Here is a 14,134-nt window from a genome sequence, read left to right as displayed (position 1 = left end):
CTCTCTTTACAAATGTCATGCAGCTCATATAGTCAACGTAAAGAGAGGTGGCAGGGTGGAAAATTCTACTGTTGTACAGGGTTAGCTGCTTGAAAGCTCATGTTTTTTTTTTCTCAGAGGGGCTATTTCTTATTGCCATTCTAGTCAACGCGAGCTCCCAAACAATACAACTTTTACTCTGTACACTTCTTAAAGATCTACCAAGGTGGTTCCAAAATGGTTCCCCATATGCCCTGTCACATTGTGTCCTTGAATCTGTGACTTGGTATCAGCAGAATTTAGGAATGATATGGCTCCACTGTCTCTCAACTTCACACCAGAATCACTTACAACAGCAAGAGAACCAAACCCCTCTCTCTAGAGAAGGGCAGAGTCCCAACCCCCTCACCCTGAGTCACACCAGTCTTATCTGGGGGCAGTCAGTTTGATGACACCCCCACCGAAGGTGGCCAGGAGGAAGAACACAGCCTGAAGGTGACCCGTGAATGGGATCAGGGAAGGGGCAAGGGCAGGGGGAGGAGCTGTCACCTCACACAGCTCGGGCTGAAATCCTGGCTCACCTTGCCAGCGCTGTGACTGCGGGCAGACTTGACAACCTTTCTGTGCTTCCTCCATCTGTTCAATGCGGATCATGCTAACAGGACGTATTCTCACGATTGTTGAGAGAGGTCAGGAGACTAGATGAGAAGATGCCAGTCGACTGGCAAGTGCTGAGACGCATGCACTATGTGTATCTCCTGTGGGCACCTGGCCCCTCCCTTGACTGTTTGCATACAGGATTCTTCTCTCCAGGAGAGAGAGCCCAGTTCCCACACAGAGCGGCAGGCGGAGTCACAGAGACTCCACCTTTGAAAGGTTCTGGAAGTCGATGTGTCTCTGCCGCGCATCACATACACACAGGAACGTCACAGTTGGGGGCAAGAAATGATGCCATGGCACAAAGCAGGCGGAAGGCGGTCAGACGCCCAGAGGCATACTGGGATATCCTGGGGAGCTATTTAAAAATACCGGGGCCCAGCCCTCCCCAGAGACTGAGGGGCACTGGGCTGGAGGTGGACCTGGCCTCCGGAGGTTTGAAAGCTCTCTGGGTTGATCTGTAGGCATAGCTAAGATAAATAACCACAGGGACCAAGACCCTAAGGAGCTCAGAGGAGAGAGGGTGGCAGGGAGTGTGCTTAACTCCAACTCATCATTCCCTCCCAGAACTGCCAGATTCCTTTCTCAGTTATACTATTTGGTTTCTAGAAACCCACTCACGCTATTTTACCTCAGACTTAACAAGAAGAATGTACTTCAAGGTAATCAACAATTGAGCTTCCTGTGATCTGGCTCTGGGAATGAGACCTCCCTCCCCCAACGCAGAAGTCTGGGTCCTTCACAGTCAAAGGTCTCAGAGGCGGTGACTATCACAAGCCCCTAGACTGGCACCTGGAATCCGGCAGGCAGCAAATGCTGTGGGGAGGGGACCGTGGGCACAAGAGCCAGTCTCTATCCCATATGGGGCAAGCTTTTGGGGTTCACAGTAGAGGTTCTCCTAGCTCCTTAGGTCCAGACCTTTGGCTTCTACTCCACAGGGGTCCCAGGACCTCAAACAGGGGTGTCTACCCCCTGGCAGGACAGAGCCACAGAATGCAAGTTCCAGAAGTGTCCTCTGAGATAACAGCATGACAAAAGTTCTGAAAGATATGAATTCCAGGGACACCATTTTCAAGTTGAAGTCCCATTTTTCTTCACAAAACACATCCTTTCTTGAACTGAAGCCCTCAAACACACTCTGGGCTGAGTTAGCCAAGTCACAGAACTTGGATGCCAACTGCCCAGCTAACATCCACGTCTCTGCCAGTAAATGATGACAGCATTTGCTATTAGGAACAATTCTAGTGACACGGACTGGAGTGTGGAGAGGAGATACCAGATGTACCAGCTGAGATCACGGGTTAGTCTGTAAAACATAACAGGAGTTAAACCCAGGAAGGCCTTGTCTTAATGTCTGAATAAAAGAACAAGTCCTATAGTCACATCTCTATAGGCCAACAAGCTGAAGGCCATGAAAACTATACTCTTATTTCTTCCAAATGCATTCTAGTCCTGGTGCTTAAGTCACCACAATGGTGGTGATGATGGAAGGGGAAGGAGAAAAGCTGACCCAGGCACCAAGGTGGCCTTTCTCAGGCCAAGAACGGACAAGAGGTGAAGGGAAAAGATGCTGTTGGGCACCCCCCAGGGGCAGCAGCTATAGTACTTCCTGCTTCCTGTTTGAAGTCCCATCCACGTCCCTCTGGGCTACAAAGCAATATGGGGAGCGCAGTCCTTGCCTGTGCAGAGCTTAGAGAAATGGAGCTACCCCGTTTCTAGCAAGGGAAACAAATGAATCCAGAGCTCAACAGTGTGGGGCCACCTTGAAGGGTGCTCAAATCAGGTCTGGAATAGATGAGCTTGGATGTGGATGTGGATGTGGATGTAATGGGGCTGGTGTGGTCAGGAAGTACTTCATGGAGACCAAGCTGCCCAAATGAAGAAGGGAAGGCTGGCCAGGAGCTGGGCACACAAGGTGCTGGCTGAGGCTCGCAGACCCTACAGATACACCAAGGACCAAGAAGGGAAGAGGTTCACAAAAGGCAATGCTTGGTTACATGGGGATTATACATTACAGTCCACGCACAAGGCCACAGTGTAAACACTGGCCACCATTTATTAACTAGCCTTTCTCTCGGTGGCAGTCAGCATGCCCCCAGGTTAGTTTCTGGTATACAACACAGCATTCACACACAGCCCCTATGGTTTACTAACACTTCTGGATCACTGACCAAAATTCCATTTTCTCTGGAAAGGGTTCCCTGACCCCTGCAAATAAGGTTCATTTGGGTGGCTAGGTACTTCCAGACAAAAAACCTAATGTGACTGTCTTTCCTACGGTTTATTAATTTAACACATACTTGTTGAACCCCTACCATAATGGTACCATCGTATGCTGAAAAGAGCCATCCTAAGAGATCTAGTCCTTCTTCTCAAGGAGAGCCACTAATCACACTAGGGACCCGTATGCACAGCAAGAAATACTCCTTGAATGGAAGAAAAGAGAGAGGAGGAGGAGGAGGAGGAGGAGGAGGAGGAGGAGGAAAAACGGTGCCTGCTGACAGGGTCCTCGTGTCTCCACTTTATGTCAGACCTCACTTACCACTCGGTGGACGGCACACCTCAGCAGTGCCGGCACGCTGCCTCAGAACCCTCGCGCAGCAAATTCTAGAACATCTATTCCATACGAACACTCATATCCAACTATAAATATAGGGGCAATTATTGTTTCAAGAAAGCAGATTAGTTTTAAAGTATAGTTGGATAAACTTTAACAGTGCAGAAAACTGAAAAACCCAGTTAAAGACTTTAAAAGTCCTTAGGATGAAAGAGGAGAAAGGGACCATGAGCCACAGAAGGTGGAGTTGGGCTGGATCGCTTCCTTTGGTCAATAACAGGTCTATGACTGTGTCATTAAGAAAAGGACTTCTTGCAAAGGAACAGCTTAATCCCAGGAAAAGGAAAGAGTAAAAAGGTTACATTAAGGGAATCAGGGATAATCTCTATCAATTACCCAGAGCCTTTCCTGTTGGGGAAGTCTCAAAAGAAGAACAGGAAAAGAGCTGGGTCATGATCCAGGTGCTTACGCTTTGTTTTATGATCCAGGAGTTTGGCAGTCTGGTTTCTGGGGGAGTGGAGAGAGCTAAAACGGCAAGTGCTCCGTAACCCCCCAAACAAGCAGATTGTTACAGAATATGGCAGTGTTGGCTCGAGAGGAGCCCAACTATGGCAGGCACGGGGGACCGGCTGGCATCATTCTGAGGCTAAACAAGTCCAACTGCATACCCTCCAGCGTCTGGGACGTTCGAAAAGACCAGTGAGCCAAATCCAGAGAGAGAGAGAGCGAGCCTGCTTCCTGGCCCCCGAAGCCAATGAGGCCCAGCTGAAGAGTCACTGCAGTCCTCATGCAGAGGGACAGAGGGGGCCTGTTAGGCAACAGTGACCTCGACTATGGTCCATCGGAATCGATTAAGTGCCTCTCAGTCCTGGAATGGGATTAAAGAGCACCTAGTCCCACATCCTCGATTTGCAAAGGATGCAGTGACTTCCCGAGGTCAGAGAATGCTGGCAGCAGTGGAGGGCGTTCAACTTAGAGCCGACTGCATCCTGTCAACCCTGCCCCATACTTCTTTAGCGTCCATTAAGTTTTGCCATGTCCAAGTTTTTCTTTTTGGGGAAAAATCAAAACTTAGGGGCATCCAATGTTAGTTTTCCAAAAATAACGGAAAGATATATTTAACTAGCACCCATTACTAAGAACATAAATATTTTGCGTATTATTTTAAGCAGTTGTTACTAGAATATTCCTGTGCCGAGAGATCTGAAGCCAAGCATTTACGGAGAGGATTATTAAAAAACTGACCTGTGAAAGGAAGAAGGCTTGATTATAATGGACTTGCTAGCAGACAGGTGTACAGGAGTTTAGAAAGGAGGCGGAATCTTGAAAAGAAGTATAAATTCAGATAATTCCAAATGTACTGAGTTCACTGTCCAGGTGAGTCCTTTTGTTTTGTTTTGTTTTGTTTTTTTAAACGTTTATTTATTTTTGAGACAGAGAGAGACAAAGCATGAATGGGGGAGGGTCAGAGAGAGGGAGACACAGAATCTGAAACAGGCTCCAGGCTCCGAGCTGTCAGCACAGAGCCCGATGCGGGGCTCGAACTCACGGACCGCGAGATCATGACCTGAGCCAAAGTCGGCCGCTTAACCGACTGAGCCACCCAGGCGCCCCCAGGTGAGTCCTTTTGAATAATAACAGAAGCCCCTAAGTGTTCCCCGCTATGCTGGGATTAGGACATCTGCCTAACTCAAACTTCTAAAACACAGAGTGGCACAGAGCACCCAGCCCCTGTGACTGTGCTGTTCACACCACACATACAGATAGCCCCATTCTCGTGATGTCATGCAGATATGCTACATTAAGATACGATGATAGACCAGGACCAGCCAAGACTAAGAGATATTCAGCGTCCCCAAGCCCCAAACCCTACTTGGGTCCCAGCTTGGAGAGAAAGTGTGCCCAGGATCAGGGCCTGACAGTCAAGAGGAGGTTAGGTTGGGGGGTCACGTTAACATCTAACAGATGAAGTTACAGATTAACTCGTCACTGGCATTGGTTGGTTAATGTACAATTTTGTAGGTAACTTCAATAGTCCTGGCCCAAGTTCAGAGTTAAAAAAAAAAAAAAAAAAAAAAAGGCAGTGTGCCCTTTTCTCATTTAGAATTTAAAAAGTGATGGGAAGGAATAAACAGATACATACAACCAACACGAATAAATCTCAAAGTAATTATGATGAGTGAAAGAAATGAGGTTAAAGAGTACATATTTGCATGAGTGCATTCATATAAAACTCTATAAAAGTCAAACTAATCTACAGTAGGAGAAAGCAAATAATGGTTACCTGGGGATTGGGGAGGAACAAAGGGGAGGGGTGGGAGGGCCTCCAAAGGGGCAGGAGGGAGCTTTTTGGAATGATAGAGTACATTGACTGTGGTGATGGTTTCATGACAGGGGTGTGTGTGTATGTGAAAACTTATCAAATTATACACTTTATTATTTTTTTATCAAGAATTTATAACATCCATTTTTTAAGTTTATTTATTTTGAGAGAGACAGAGAGAAAGAGAGCATGAGCAGGGCAGGGGCAGAGAGAGAGAGAGAGACAGAATCCCAAGCAGACTCTGCACTGTCAGCGTGGAGCAGGATATGGGGCTTGTACTCACAAACCGTGAGATCGTGACCTGAGCTGAAACCAAGAGTCGGACGCTTAACTGACTGAGCCACCCAGGCGCCCCTACACTTTATTATTTTTTTAAGGTTTATTTATTTTTGAGAGACAGGGAGTGAGAGCATGAGCGGGGGTGGGGGACAGAGAATCCGAAGTGGGCTCCTTGCTGACAGCAGAGAGCCCAGTGTGGGGCTTGAACTCAGGAACCGTGAGATCATGACCTGAGCGGAAGTCAGACGCTTAGCTGACTGAGCCACCCTGGTAGGTGCCCCTCAAACTATATACTTTAAATATGTCCTGCTTATTCCAGGTCTATTATACTTCAATATAGAACTTAAAAAAAAAAACAGATGGGGGGAAGAATCCACAGATATTTTTTCCCATGATTCCTCTAACTTCTTAAAAGTAAAATTTTAATGACACAAAGAACTCTTTACCACGTGATGCTGGTAATTTTAGCTAATATAGGTAAATTCTAACGCTGGTCTAAAAAACTATCCAGACTGAGGCAGATAATACCTCCTTCTGATACTCTAAAACTGTCTTCAGTATTCTAAAACCAATCCCCCTCGAAGCTGGGTGAATGGGAAAGGGAGACTGATAGCACAGTGCCCGCATGGACTCTGGGAAGCAGGCAGATCCCAGGTCAGTATCCATGAGAGAAAATTACCTTAACACAAAGATGATCAGGACTGCGTGTGTGTGTGTGTGTGTGTGTGTGTGTGTGTGTGTCTCTCTCTCTCTCTCTCTCTCTGAAGTTGCTACTGCTGCCCACAGTTGGGGGAACCAGTGGCCTGAGGGCTTTTTTTTTTAAATTCACAGTTCTCTTACTAAATTGATGCCCTTAGGCAAGTCACTTCATATCTGATCCTCAGTTTCCTGATCTGTAGAACTGGAACAGTGGTAGGACTTTATTAGGTTGTTGAAGGGATCAAATAGTTCAGAGGTATAAAGCGCTTGGCATAATTTGGGCACATGGCAGGTGCCAATGGCAGCTGTGATTACTGTTCAATGATCTAGTCCTAAATGAGTAACAGCACTAAAAGGTGTTGGTTGTTGCCAATCGGACAAAGGCTGCTTCTTTTTTTTTTTTTTTTTTTAATATTTTTTCAATGTTTATTTATTTTTGAGAGAGGCAGAGACAGAATGCAAGTGAGTTAAGGTCAGAGACAGAGGGAGACACAGAATCCAAAGCAGGCTCCAGGCTCCGAGCTGCCAGCACAGAGACCAACGCGGGGCCCGAACCCACGAACCGTGAGATCATGAGCTGAGCCGAAGTCCGACGCTCAACCGACTGAGCCCCCCAGGCGCCCCTGGACAAAGCTGCTTTGAGAGAGGGAACTTATGTTTGAGTTTTGAACCGGGTACATGAACTGTCTTTAGTAATTGCTTTATTTAGCTTGATGCCATGAATACGAGTGTCATTGTTTTCCCCTCCACTTGGGCTTTCGTTTGGAGCTGAACTGAAACAAATATCCTCCATAATTAGATGGGTCATCAGAATTTAAACTGCTCCACTGTGATCTTCAATCCTTCCTGGCTCAATGGAGAGTTACACCAAAGTATCAAATAGCTCCTCCTGCCAAGAGTTACAAGAAATTCACACCTGTCAGGGTAGACTGAAAAAAATGGCCACAATACTTCTCCTTTCAAGAGGTGGAGCTTATTTGGGGTCACTGGGTGGCTGTGGGTTAAATGTCTGACTCTAGACTTCGGCTGTCATGATCACATGATTCATGGGTTCAAGCCCCACATCGGGCTCTGCATGGACAGTACAGAGCTTGGGATTCTCTTTTACTGCCCCTCCCCTGATCCCTCTCTCTCTCAAATAAATAAACTTAAAAAAAAAAAAAAGAAAGAAAGAAAAAGAAAAAGTGGAGCATCTTTTTTGGTCCTTGAATCTGGGTTTGGTCATGTGATTTGCTTTGCCCAATGGTTCATTAGCAAACCTGATGCATGCAGAGGTTTGGTAAGTGCCTGTGCCTGGGGCTTGCCCTCTTTTGCTGCTGGAAACCCTTAGACTATCATGCGAAGAAGTCTGAGCTAGCCTCCTCGGTGAGGAGAGACCACATGTCACGAGGGCACAACTATTCCAAGTGAGGCCCTAATGAGCCACGAGCAGACCAGAGAGTGAGCAAACTGGCTCAGACCAGAAGAACTGCTCAGCTGACCCACAGAATCAAGAACAAATGAAAATGATTGCTGCTTTTAAGACACTAAGCTTCAGGGTAGTTTGTTACGCAGCCAAACTCAGACAACATACCTGTGCTGAATGAATGCTCCACAGGGTCATGTCACCTCACCCAGGCTGTCCTCCGTGCCGTTCCACAACCCTGTTGACGTGGACTTGTGCTCGTGAGCCTGCTTCTCCTTCTCTATATCCAGGTTCCATTTGCTGACATGGTCCCTGCTTGCCTCTGGAAATTTCCAGACACTAAGATCCTGCTTATATATACACTTCTCTCAACTCCTCCTCAGTCTCTTTTTTTGATTTCCCCCCCTCCTCATCCCTTACTTTAAGTTTTCCTTGGAGTCGTGTGCTGGCCCCCTTTTCCTAGTCCACTCTCTTCCTAAACAAGCTCACTCAGGCTCTTGGTTTGAACCTACACTCCCACCTAATGGCTTCACAAACGTCATCTCCAATCCTGACCCTTTTCTTGAATTCCAGGACTCCAATTCAGCACAGTTGAAACCGGTCCCCAAGTTTTTCTCAAACCTGCACCACTTGACTCACACTAACGGAACTGTCATCATGGGATCCCAGACCCTTCTTTGCCCCCTCCACATCCAGGTCGCTCAGATCCACCCTCCACAGATGACCCGCAAGTAGGCTCCCTCCTTTCACCTCCCTGTTTCCAGTCTTTTTTCCAGTCCGTCCCATACATAATGCCAAGAGTTACCTTCTTGCCTTTTTCAGAGTCAAGTCCCAACTCCTTACCTTAATGTCCAAGAATCAGCTTAGTTTAGACACAGTCGACCTGGCCTAACCCCTCTCCCACTGCCTGCCTCCAAGCACTGTGTGCTCCAGCCACACAGTTGCCTATTTCTGAAAAATCAAGACACCCAATAACCTTTTTGCTTTTACCTTAATTGCTCTCCCGGACCTTTCTTTACCTCTCAACGCCCTTCTCATGCAAGGACCCACCTAAAAGCCTCCTTTCTGTGCACAGCCTTGCCCAAGTTCTCCAGAACCATCTCTATACCACTGTAGCCTCCATGTGAGCCCCTCTTATGAACCCTCACTTCACTCCCCCTGGTTGATGGGAATATAAGCATCCTGTTTTCACGTCCCATAGGCCTAAGATGGCCACGTGCACAGGAAAGCCCTGCTCTACCCTTGTTTTCTTACCATAACGAAAAATCACGGCATCCCCTTTCCATTCTCAAACGTGTGCTAACTTTGAATGACAATATGGTTACCCTACTTTGGTCTTACAGTGCTTGACACAAATCAGAGGCATAAAAGCCTGCTAATCCAACCCATTTGGGATCATTCTTCGTATTTATTGTTTGACTGTCAGACAACATTGATCTGTGCTCACACTTGATTCACTCAGCCTTCCAGAGACAACCCCGGTGGTGGTACTCTACCAGCAGCTTAAGATCGTACGATGGAGATCACAAACTCTGCCCACGGAGGCCAGGCATAAGACCGATGGCCGTGGATATGCTGCCGTGGTATGAGGGGAACAGCAGCACGGTGGGGTCTGTGGCAGGCGAGACCACACACGCCTGTCTGATGGGAGCAGCTGGCACACGGCTCAGGCCGTCTTCACCAGAGGAGTGGGGCACCAGTGCTGCCAGGTCTTCTGACTTTCCAAGAGGAGGTAGAAATGTGGATTTTTAAACCTTCCAACTGAAGTGTTGGCAACTGATTTATACTTCGAACACAGAGCAGGTGTACTCTGAATAGCCAATGCCTCACCTCTTCGGTCTCCAGCAAACCCACAGATCTCTGCCTGGAAAACGCCCCACCTTCAGGAATGGAAATAAATGAGTGGGCTCCAGAGGCGGGGCTGAGTCTGTCTCTGCCACTCATCAGCTCGGCCGCAAAGATCATCTATGGGGGCAAAGCACCACTGTCTCGGTTTGTTTAGAATAAAGGGGTCAGACCCCCTTTCTTTCTAGGTGTTGGTTGCCTTTCCCATTTCAAGTCTCTTAGATGAAAACGTGTGGCAGAGGTGGCCTTACTGCCCCGCACTGGGCACACCCCCGAGGACGCTATGGGGAGCTTCACACGGGAAGGAAGTTTCTCCAGCTGAAGTCACAATGCTCTGATACAGCAGCCCCACTCCGCTCTCTGCTCACCACAACCTGAGCCAGCCCTCGCTCAGACGGGACAAACTCTTTAAATCAGAATATGTAAACATCTCATTTGAAACTCCCTGGTTAATCAGTAATCACTCTTAAATACTAAGAGGTCACTCTCATATTAAGGAACAAATACACTTCTGTTTCTATCGCCTCTAACAGGTAATTTACAAAAATCCCTAACTTCAAGCTCTATCTCAAGTCTCATTAAATTAACTCTTAAATTTAAGTCCCTTAAATTAACCTTCACAGAACAAGTGGAAGGATGGCCTCATTTCAGGCTTTTCCTACTGTAATTATTCAGTGTTACCAAGACTTTACTGAGTAGAACAAACACAGGAAGTGGGTTCTGGTATAACCTTTTATTTGCTAGAGCTCCCACCCTTTGCCCTAGCAAAGCCTTGTTTTCGGATTCACTTTTTTCTAAAGAGAAAGTTCTCTAACGCATTACAACCTATCTCCACACGTTCATCTTCCTTAGGTGGTCAAATACCACTTCACTGTCCCAAATGCACCTGTCACGGGCTGGGAGGGCACTTTGTTGGTCTAGTCTCTAGGTTTTCATGCAAACAGGAGGTCAATGCACTGGGAAGATCTGCATGAACTGTGACGACGACCTTTGCCAGTAGAGACATCACTTAGTACTGATCAGTTGACCTCTTGCAACATTATTTAGTTCGGAGTATAAGATGCAACCCTTATCAGCCAAGCCAGGTTTAGTTTTAATCAGTTGTTCCTCCCACCCCCCTTTCCTTCCTTCCCTTCTTAAAGCCACTGGGAGAGGGAAAGAACAAGTCTGGAAGAAAGGATATCAACCCGAAGCAATACTTCAAAACCCGATTGCGATTACACTTTGGATTTTTTTTTTATTATGCTTTAGATTTCTTAGGCTACAACTAAGCATTAAAAAAAAAAAACATCAAATGGTAAGTTTTAGGCACTTATTAGAATAAAGGTTTTGCGTACACATCCTTTTACATCACACAGCATATTACATAGCTTTCAGAGGGTTTAAAAGCATTTGTCACAAAGTAGTCAAGTAGATGATATTTAACAAGAGACCTAAAATAAGCAGTTAACTTTCTGTAAGACTTGAGGGTCCCCATTTTATTACTTGCTGGCTACCTCTGCATCCTCTCTGACTGTGAGCTCCACGAGGGTGGGGACTCGTCTATCAGTGTCACGCCTGTATCAGCAACATCCAGCACACAGCCTGGGAGATAGGAGCTGCCTAATGAACATTATGAGTGAATTCCAAAGATGTATTCTGTTCTACGCTAAACTACAAAAAGGGGCTACTTGGAATCGATCTCACTGAACTCCCTGCGCAGCCGGGAGCCTGGGGCATCTCTGCTTCTTGTCAAGTGAGAGGGCTGCAGTAAGATGGTCTGCAAGCTCTCATCCCCACCACGGGCAGTTCTGGGCACGGCTGCTGCTGAACTGCCCTTGGTTCAGGGATCCCATAAACATCAGCAATCACATCATCCCAGCCTGCCTCATGGCTAAAGCAGGCCAGCGGCTACTGCTACTGGGGGAAACTGCTGAGGGCGTGCAGGGCATTAGGAAATGATTTCAGATAACTGAGTGACATCAAAGATGCCACTACTATTAATTGCCTTGTTAAAAAAAAACAAAAACAAAAACAAAGGATATTAAAAAGAAGGGGGAGGCACAATCCAAAAGTGGGAAAAAACAGTGGTAATTAGAGTGACGTTTCTCAGCTCTTCCTAGGGGCAAGATCTGGGCTTGGATCCTCACTGTTGTCACAGGAGCACTCGGGGTGTCTATATGACTTTACAGCAACCTGGAAATGACCACTGAAGAAAAAAAAAAATAGGGCAAAGATGTTTAGGGAACAAAAATTAAGACTTTTGCACGGTTTTTTTTTCTGAGCATGGAGATACTCTTAACATTATTTTTTTTTAGTTTTTTTTTGTTTGTTTATTTTGAGAGAGAGAGATAGAAAGAGTGAGCAGGAGAGGGGGAGAGAGAGAGAAAATCCCAAGCAGGCTCTGCACCATCAGAATGGAACGCGACATGGGGCTCAAACCCATGAACTGTGAGATCATGACCTGAGCCAAAACCAAGAGTCAGGTGCCTAACCGAATAAACCACCCAGGCGCCCCTATTCTTAACATTATTAACAATGTTTGGCTGTCCTAGTAAAGACTACCATCAAAATTCTGTAATGCCTGTGGTTGCTTATGGAAGAGAATGGTGTATGCTCTGATCCAGGCCCCCCAGGCCCGCCCCACCGAGGTCCTCATGCTAATGTAGTAAAGAAGCATTGCCATAAATCTAGTATTATTCAATTTACTCCATACCATCATGCTTATGGCCTACAATCTAAAAATCTGTGACAGATTTCAGTTCTTGACATCTGAGTTCCTTTGCAAATTCACTGTCATTACAAGTTTAGCAGGCAACGATCCAAGTTGTTCTTCAGGTACAAGTACGAGGTGACATGCAAATGATCAGCTCTCTCCGCGCCCTTTCAGTTTGATACAGCTTTAAATTAGCTATGAGTATAACCTGGCAAAGATCTGCCAGAACAACAAAGGTAGAGTTGCTATCACCTTCTGCCATGTAAGCACCACACCTTCCCAAAGAACAACAGACTAAATCAAGGACATGATGGTTAAGGTTTTATTTGGTCTTATCTTTTTAAAAGGATCAACGTGGCATCTAAAAACTCAGTTTTCTTTTTATTTCTGGATCTACCTGTTGCCCAATGACTTTAGTTTTTTGTTTTTTGTTTTGACAGAGAGGGAGAAAGTGAGCGAGGGGCAGAGAGAGAAAGAGAATCCCAGGAGAGGCAGAGAGAGAGGGAGGAAGAGAGAGAGAGACGGAAGAAGAGAGAGAGGAAAGAAGAGAGAGAGGGAAGGAGAGAGAGAGAGAGAAGGAGAAACAGAGAGAGAGAGAGAAGTGGGGCTCACTTGAAGCGGGGTCGATGCAGGGCTCGAACTCATGAACCATGAGACCATGACCTGAGCCAAATCCGACGCTTAACTGACTGAGCCACCCAGCTGCCCTTTAAGTAGTTTCTCCAAGCACCACTGAAAAGTAAACCAAGAAGGAGGAATTGGAACAGGGACAGTTAGTAACAGTGGGGTCACAGCACTTCACGGTCCTCGTTTTGCCAGGCAGCAAACAGATCGGGCCATTTTTCTCCAGCAGGCTGCAGTGGCCTAACCACAAGCACAGAGCTGAAAAAGAAACATCTTGGGATTCCCTGAAACCTAACTTTAGACAGTATGAGCAAGCTGAGGACTTCTGGGAAAGAAATGCAGCGGACACACGCGTCCGGCACATGACAAGCAGGAATGGGTGGCTCCCCACCAGTGGCAGGGGGGCAGGAGGGGGCGGGTGTAGACTACTGGTTAGGAGTCTCTCAGTCTTGCCCTTTCACGTACGCAGAAATGGAACAACCACCACCTGTAGGCTCAACTTCTTTGTTCAAAGGACAGAAGTGATGAAAGAAGTGAGAAAGAAGAAACAAGGTGGTCTGGGAAGAGCAGGTCTGAAGTTAACTTGGGGTCTGGACAGACTTGGTGGCTGCGGCTAAGTCTCTTCCTCTGAGATTCCGTGCATTCATCTGACAGTATCAACCAGCTCACAGACTTGGGAACATAAACAGTAAAGAAGACTCTGGACAAGCCCAGCCTGGGGCTCAACGTGGAGCATAATGGTTCAGGAGGAGCATCCTTCCTATAGGTGACTCAAACATGTGCAATTTCCCCTCACAGATTCTTGAAGCCATTTAGGCACGAGCGTCCTGTACCAGCACTGAACTTCATGACAAAGAAGTTAACAGCCCTCAGTAACAGTAATGCATAGAGTACTTGGCCAGACGAAATTCTCACGCCTCCCTCCCACGCTTACCACGGGAAGGGCGACGGCTGCCTCAAGGAACAACTGTCCTGAAAGGCTGAAAAGGGACATCAGTAGTGCTCATTTTAGTTATCCAGAGTTGTCTAAAACCGGTTCTATAATTTACTGACAGCCTGATACTCTGGACC

At 46.7% G+C, this 14,134-nt stretch overlaps 1 protein-coding gene and 1 long non-coding RNA gene across 2 annotated transcripts in view; one reads left to right on the top strand and one right to left on the bottom strand.

Annotated features, from left to right (window-relative positions):
• LOC125914502 (uncharacterized) overlaps nucleotides 1-5,272 on the top strand; it is a 5,436-nt gene extending 164 nt beyond the window's left edge. The window contains exons 2-3 of the long non-coding RNA XR_007455326.1: nucleotides 4,366-4,570; nucleotides 4,811-5,272. This is a non-coding gene — a long non-coding RNA (uncharacterized LOC125914502). The remainder of the gene's footprint in view (nucleotides 1-4,365; nucleotides 4,571-4,810) is intronic.
• ZNRF3 (zinc and ring finger 3) overlaps nucleotides 1-14,134 on the bottom strand; it is a 153,364-nt gene that overhangs the window by 21,860 nt on the left and 117,370 nt on the right. The gene's annotated exons all lie outside the window — the stretch shown is intronic.

This window comes from Panthera uncia (assembly GCF_023721935.1).
Source record: "Panthera uncia isolate 11264 chromosome D3 unlocalized genomic scaffold, Puncia_PCG_1.0 HiC_scaffold_8, whole genome shotgun sequence".
Taxonomy (NCBI): domain Eukaryota; kingdom Metazoa; phylum Chordata; class Mammalia; order Carnivora; family Felidae; genus Panthera; species Panthera uncia.
The sequence above is the reverse complement of the archived record's forward strand: the minus strand, read 5'-3'. Positions and strand labels throughout refer to the sequence as shown.